Genomic DNA, 5,912 nt, shown 5'->3' with positions numbered 1-5,912 from the left:
ACTAAAGTCTCAAATCCAAAGAGATATTCTTTATCAAAGTTAAGACTCTGCCACGCCCCCCTAAAACGGCTCGTTCTAACACGCCCCCACATATCTACCTCACTATGTGGGAATGTTTGCATAATGCCGCCCAAATGTTCATGCAAAGAAAGAAGGCGTGGTTTCAGTAACCGCAGTTAGTGTTGAAGCAGCATGTCAGGGAGACGCTGTGTGTTTCTAGGCAAAAGCAAAATCACTTTATTTGGCCTTCCGAAAGTAGATGCATTTAGGAATCTTTAAGATTACTTACAACAGAACAGCAATGCATTTTATGGACGCGCGCGCGTGCGTGCGTGTGTGTGTGTGACAGAGAGTGAGAGAGAGATCACAGTGGAGTCAGCTGTCTTAACCGTGGCTTGTGTACTGCAAACACATACCAGCTTCATCACTGTGTCTGTCACGCGACTCTGTTCCCCTTTCGGGCTCTGTCTTTACATTTATTTTGAAAGATGAAGCTCGCGATTATGGTAAGGGGCGTTACATTTCCGACGAGTGCTTGCGGTGTTCGGCCAATCACAATGCACTGGGTCAGTTGGCCAATCAGAACAGTCTGCGCTTGTCGGAAGGAGGGACTTTGTAGAAAACGAAGCATTTGAGAGAGGCGGGGCATAGAGGACCTACAATAATGTACAGTATTTGAAAAATAATGTGTTTTTTTAACATTAAAAGCATGTCAACATATTCTGTTACACCAAATACACAAAATAATGATCTTTAAAAAAGCATCATATGACCCCTTTAACATCTCTGGCCAGTGAGTGTGGCTATTAGCACTTCACCCTCACTGATAACAGAAGTCTTGAGAGCATCTCCCCTCCCGCGCTTATCCATTCAGACACGTGAATCTTTCAAATGCGAATAATTCTACATTGGTTCCAATACCTAACACTGCCAAATTAGCATTACTAATTACAGTCCAAAGACACAAATTATTTTATGAATAACTCAAGATGATTATTATAACGGGAACTTCCTCTCCTGTGGTTTCAGACAATTTGTGCTCATGACAGGACAGATGTGTACACAATACACCTCAAATTTGGACAGTGTCTAGACATATTCAGTGAAATAAAGAAAAATCACTTTAAAAGTCAATCACTTTTTCAAGGCTTAGCAAATTTACTTTATACGGGTCATATGTATTTATTTATTTGGTTGTTTTAAAATGTATTTTAATATAGACTTGAATATTTTAAGTCAATTGATTTTAGCTTATTTTATTTTTATGTTAAGTCAAGTGCTTTTATCCTGACTGTTCAAAGATCAATAAAAATACAACAAATAAACAAATAAAAATAATTTTAAAAACAATGAAACAAAGAATAAAATACAACAAATAAAATAAAATGAATAAAGATTAAAAAATACAAATAAATAAATAAACAAAACAAAAAATCAACAGCTGAAAGAAAGAAAGAAAGAAAGAAAAATAAACACAGTGTGATACAGTGCTTTAGTGACCACTAGCTCTCAGCAGATGCCAATCTTGCTATCTGAAGAGTATTAAAAGATCTCCTATTGGCTTGTGTAATGAAATGATGTTGTGGTCAGGAACAGGGCAGAAGTAGGTCAGACAGTCTAAGCTTCTCATCCACTTTGAGAAATTCTGAACCATGCCCACATATACTACCCACATCATGTGGTAGATAGAAAATCATTCTGTCTTATTGTACATGGTCTGCATTACAATATCATATAGGCACACTGATTAAGTATAATGGCTCAGGATTTGCATACTCAGGTTATCAAAAGAGCCCACATTCTGTCTTAGATTACACTGAAGCGATCAAAGGTGTACTCACAGGCAACAATGCAGATTTAATTTGCTTCAGAAGGTGAACTGATGCCCAGCTGACCTTCAATATTTGACACAGCTTGCTAGAGGCAAGGTGTCACATTGGCTTTTAGTGACCAGTTGTGATACTGGCTGAATAAAGCAGCCAAGGTCAACCTGCAGCTGAAAGATAAGACAGTGACGTATTATGAGGATTCTTCCGCTGTCTGCGGGCCATTGTAAGTGTCATGGCTGTTTCTAGCTAAATGAGAATTTAAGCACAATCTAACAACATATCTAATCAGTTAATGTCTTTATTGGTCACACAATTGCCAATGCATATCACCGTCACCGTCAATCAATCAGTCTCTCGTCCCAAAAAGGCCATAACCCATAGCTGCTGCAACGAGAACATGAGCACCCTTGAACCTAAAACAAGTGGTGTATGCCCCACACTAGAACATGTGCACAAAACAGAAATCACAAGTCCACTGCCATTCAAAAGACTGGGGTCAGTAACATCCATTTTAACGTTTTTGAAGGAAGTCTTTCATGCGCACTAAAATATTATTACAATTTAAATAACAGTTTTCTATTTTAATATTTTTAAAATATAATACATTCCTGTGCTGGCAACTGTGGCAAAGCCAAATTTTCAGCAGTTATTACTGCAGTCTTCAGTGTCACATATGTTCAGACTTCAAAAGTCATGTAGTGTATTCCAGCCTCGTATTTACGCCCGTATGTGACGATAAATAAGATAAATCAGCATGTTGTGTTTTCATTTACAAATGAAACTACCCGAATGATTCATTCCTCTACGTATGTGTGTTGAGGGATAAGTTTTCAAGAAATGTCAGTTTTAGGCTTACAATCAGGGTTAGATGTTTCTACACCCTTGTAATTCACCCATCATTTCCCTCTGATTTAGGCATAAATTATGGGTAGGGTTAGGTTTATGGGTAGGGATTGGGTTAGGTCTATATTATTGGACAGTATTGATCCAGGATTAACAAAAGATGTAGATCCAGGAACATGAATGAATGAGTGTGTGGGGGGGGGGGTTCTCCTCAACCACCACCAGTGTGCATGTCTTACTTGGCGTTAGGTCATCTCACTTGTAGCAAAATACATCCAAATTAGATAATCTGTCATTTTCTTACCCCAATTCTCATATAGATGTTAATTCACACTTGACCACAAAAAGGCTCTGGCTCCAGTAAGGCTCATCATGTGCTCATGTCAAATGGACACTCCCCTTGTATTGTATGGGTGCCGCCCCAGTGAGTCAAGATTACAATGTCATGGGTAACAACAGCTTCCTGAGAGCTTCCAGGAAAAGACCAGTGTGGGACCAAAAGCCTGATCTCTGTATATTATTCACATAATAAAAAAAAGAAAAAAAAAAGAAAACACTCATAATTTATTTTTAAATGATCATTTACCTGAAAACCTCAGTCTACATTCATTGCAATTGCATGGAAAAATAGTGACTGGCACATTTCTCAGATTTTGACATTTTATGTTCCACAGAACAAAGAGTTGTATTGATATGAGCGTTTGGAAAGAGTTTGGAATGATAGGAGGTTGAGTAAATCGTGACAAAAATTACATTTTTGGGTGAACTATCCCTTTAATTTTATTGCACACAGCATCTGTTTTGTTCTTTGCTGACCTACAGCACCTTGTTTTGTGTTTGCACCTCTATTGTATTACGTCTTTGTGCAGCTCAGAGCTGAAATAGAATGCTGAGTCTATGTGGTGGAATGGGGAGAGAGAGAGAGATGAGGGAGACGCTGATGGAGTAGGACTGCATGCACAGGAGCTCACAGCTCCACAGCGTTCAAGGTGACCGTCTGTGCTCGTGTTGGTCAGTAGAGAATGGGCTGGTTTCTGCCATATCTGGCACATCATTACATAGCCATTGTGGCAGAGTGCCAGAACTGACCCGTTTCTCTCTCTCTCTCTTTCTGTCCTGCTCCATTTCTGTGTGGCGCTGTGCCAGTAGTGGTGTGAGTAGACTTAGAGAGAGCTGGACCACATGAGATGACCTCCATGTGCCTCTTTATGTCTTTTTCTGTGCATGTGGAGAACGCAGTCTTTTAGAAGTGTAGTTCACCTATAAGTGCACTTATCATTGTCATATACTCACCCTAAAAATCCACCGTTCTAACATAACTAACAAAGAGACTATCTCTGCGATAGAAACACAAATATTGCTTTTAACACCAAGCAACATGCAGTTTATATAGTCTTAATATAATAGATGCAAATTTCAGACAATTCCAGACATGAACTGTTGGGTTTTGGGCATTTATTTTGGTATGTCCAACACGGGTGATATTCAGAGATTTTATTAAGGTAATTATTATTATTGTGATATTTACATTGCCAATTAATTATTTTTTAGATTGAACTATCTTCTAAGTCTCCTGAAGTCATACACTAGCTTTGTGTGACTAAGATTGACCAGATCTTTGAGTCAGTGACTTTATAAAGAATTGGAGCAATCATATACATGAACAAATATTTCAGATCAGTTCTGTAAACTAGTTTGAACTAAATTACCTGATTAGTTTAACAACAGACATAAAAGAACAATTAGGCTGACAGACAGACAGACAGACAGACAGACAGACAGACAGATAGACAGATAGATAGATAGATAGATAGATAGATAGATAGATAGATAGATAGATAGATAGATAGATAGATAGATTCCCCATTCCCCAGATGTTTGTGTGGCTCATTTCAGCCCACCAGACTGTAGATGGAGAAGTGATCTTATGACCGCCTACATGGAAGACCACTGAAAAACATTGAAATATAAGATGTATTCAGAGAAGAGGCGTTTCTGTCTGGATAACGAGAGATAATAAATAGCAAAATTCCTCAGCATATGGAAAGATTTTTTAGCCTGGGAGGGCTTCAAAGCAGACTTGCCGTTTTCTGCCATATGGTGCCACTAATTGCTGTTATTTTAACAACCTGCCACTGTTTGGATGTGAGGTACTGTATCCAAAAAAAAGAGGACAAAGGAAGAAACAAGGCATATACATTATATGTGCCTGTTACTATTACATATGGGCTCATTTGAATATAAGTACAAGTAAATGTCTTATAGTAATTGATATAAATTAACTGAATATATGTTTATATATATGTGTGTGTTTTACTATATTATTATATTTTTATATTATGTTATGTCTGTTAATTTGTGGCAGAGTTCAATAAATAATTAAATAATCAGTTTTATTGCCTGTATTCTTTGTCAGTACACCCTCATCCAAGTAAACTCATGACATGCCATGATTAGATCTCAAGGATATCTAATGTGGCCCGTGTGCAAGCGTTCAGTTCCTGCATGCTCTCCCATTACGAAAACAGGTGCTCATTAGCAAGACTTTCCTTCTCTGTTTTCAGAAATAAAACAAGAAATTTAAATGATGCTTTAAAATGTTTGATCCCAATTAATATTGCTGCTGATGAGCTCTTTGTTAAGGCAGGAAGGGAAGCTCTTACTGTCACACTTGCACACACAGAAATGGTAATCTAATCTGATCAAAGCAATGGAGAAGTGATCTTATGACCGCCTACATGGAAGACCACTGAAAAACATTGAAATATAAGATGTATTCAGAGAAGAGGCGTTTCTGTCTGGATAACGAGAGATAATAAATAGCAAAATTCCTCAGCATATGGAAAGATTTTTTAGCCTGGGAGGGCTTCAAAGCAGACTTGCCGTTTTCTGCCATATGGTGCCACTAATTGCTGTTATTTTAACAACCTGCCACTGTTTGGATGTGAGGTACTGTAACAAAAAAAAAGAGGACAAAGGAAGAAACAAGGCATAGGCATTATATGTGCCTGTTACTGTTACATACTGTATGGGCCCATTTGAATTGCAAGTAAATGCAAATGTCTAAATGCTTTACAATACATCATAGAAAATAAATTACAGTAATTTATATAAATGAACTGAATTCACAAATAATTTATATAATAATCTTTAATTATATAATAATATAATAGTATTTTATATTAAATATAAATAAGTAATATAAATTCTAATAGATATTTAATATATTTAAATATATAT

The sequence above is a fragment of the Sinocyclocheilus anshuiensis genome, unplaced genomic scaffold (assembly GCF_001515605.1).
Source record: "Sinocyclocheilus anshuiensis isolate Anshui unplaced genomic scaffold, SAMN03320099.WGS_v1.1 scaffold199, whole genome shotgun sequence".
Classification (NCBI taxonomy): Eukaryota; Metazoa; Chordata; class Actinopteri; order Cypriniformes; family Cyprinidae; genus Sinocyclocheilus; species Sinocyclocheilus anshuiensis.
Note: the sequence above shows the minus strand (reverse complement) of the source record.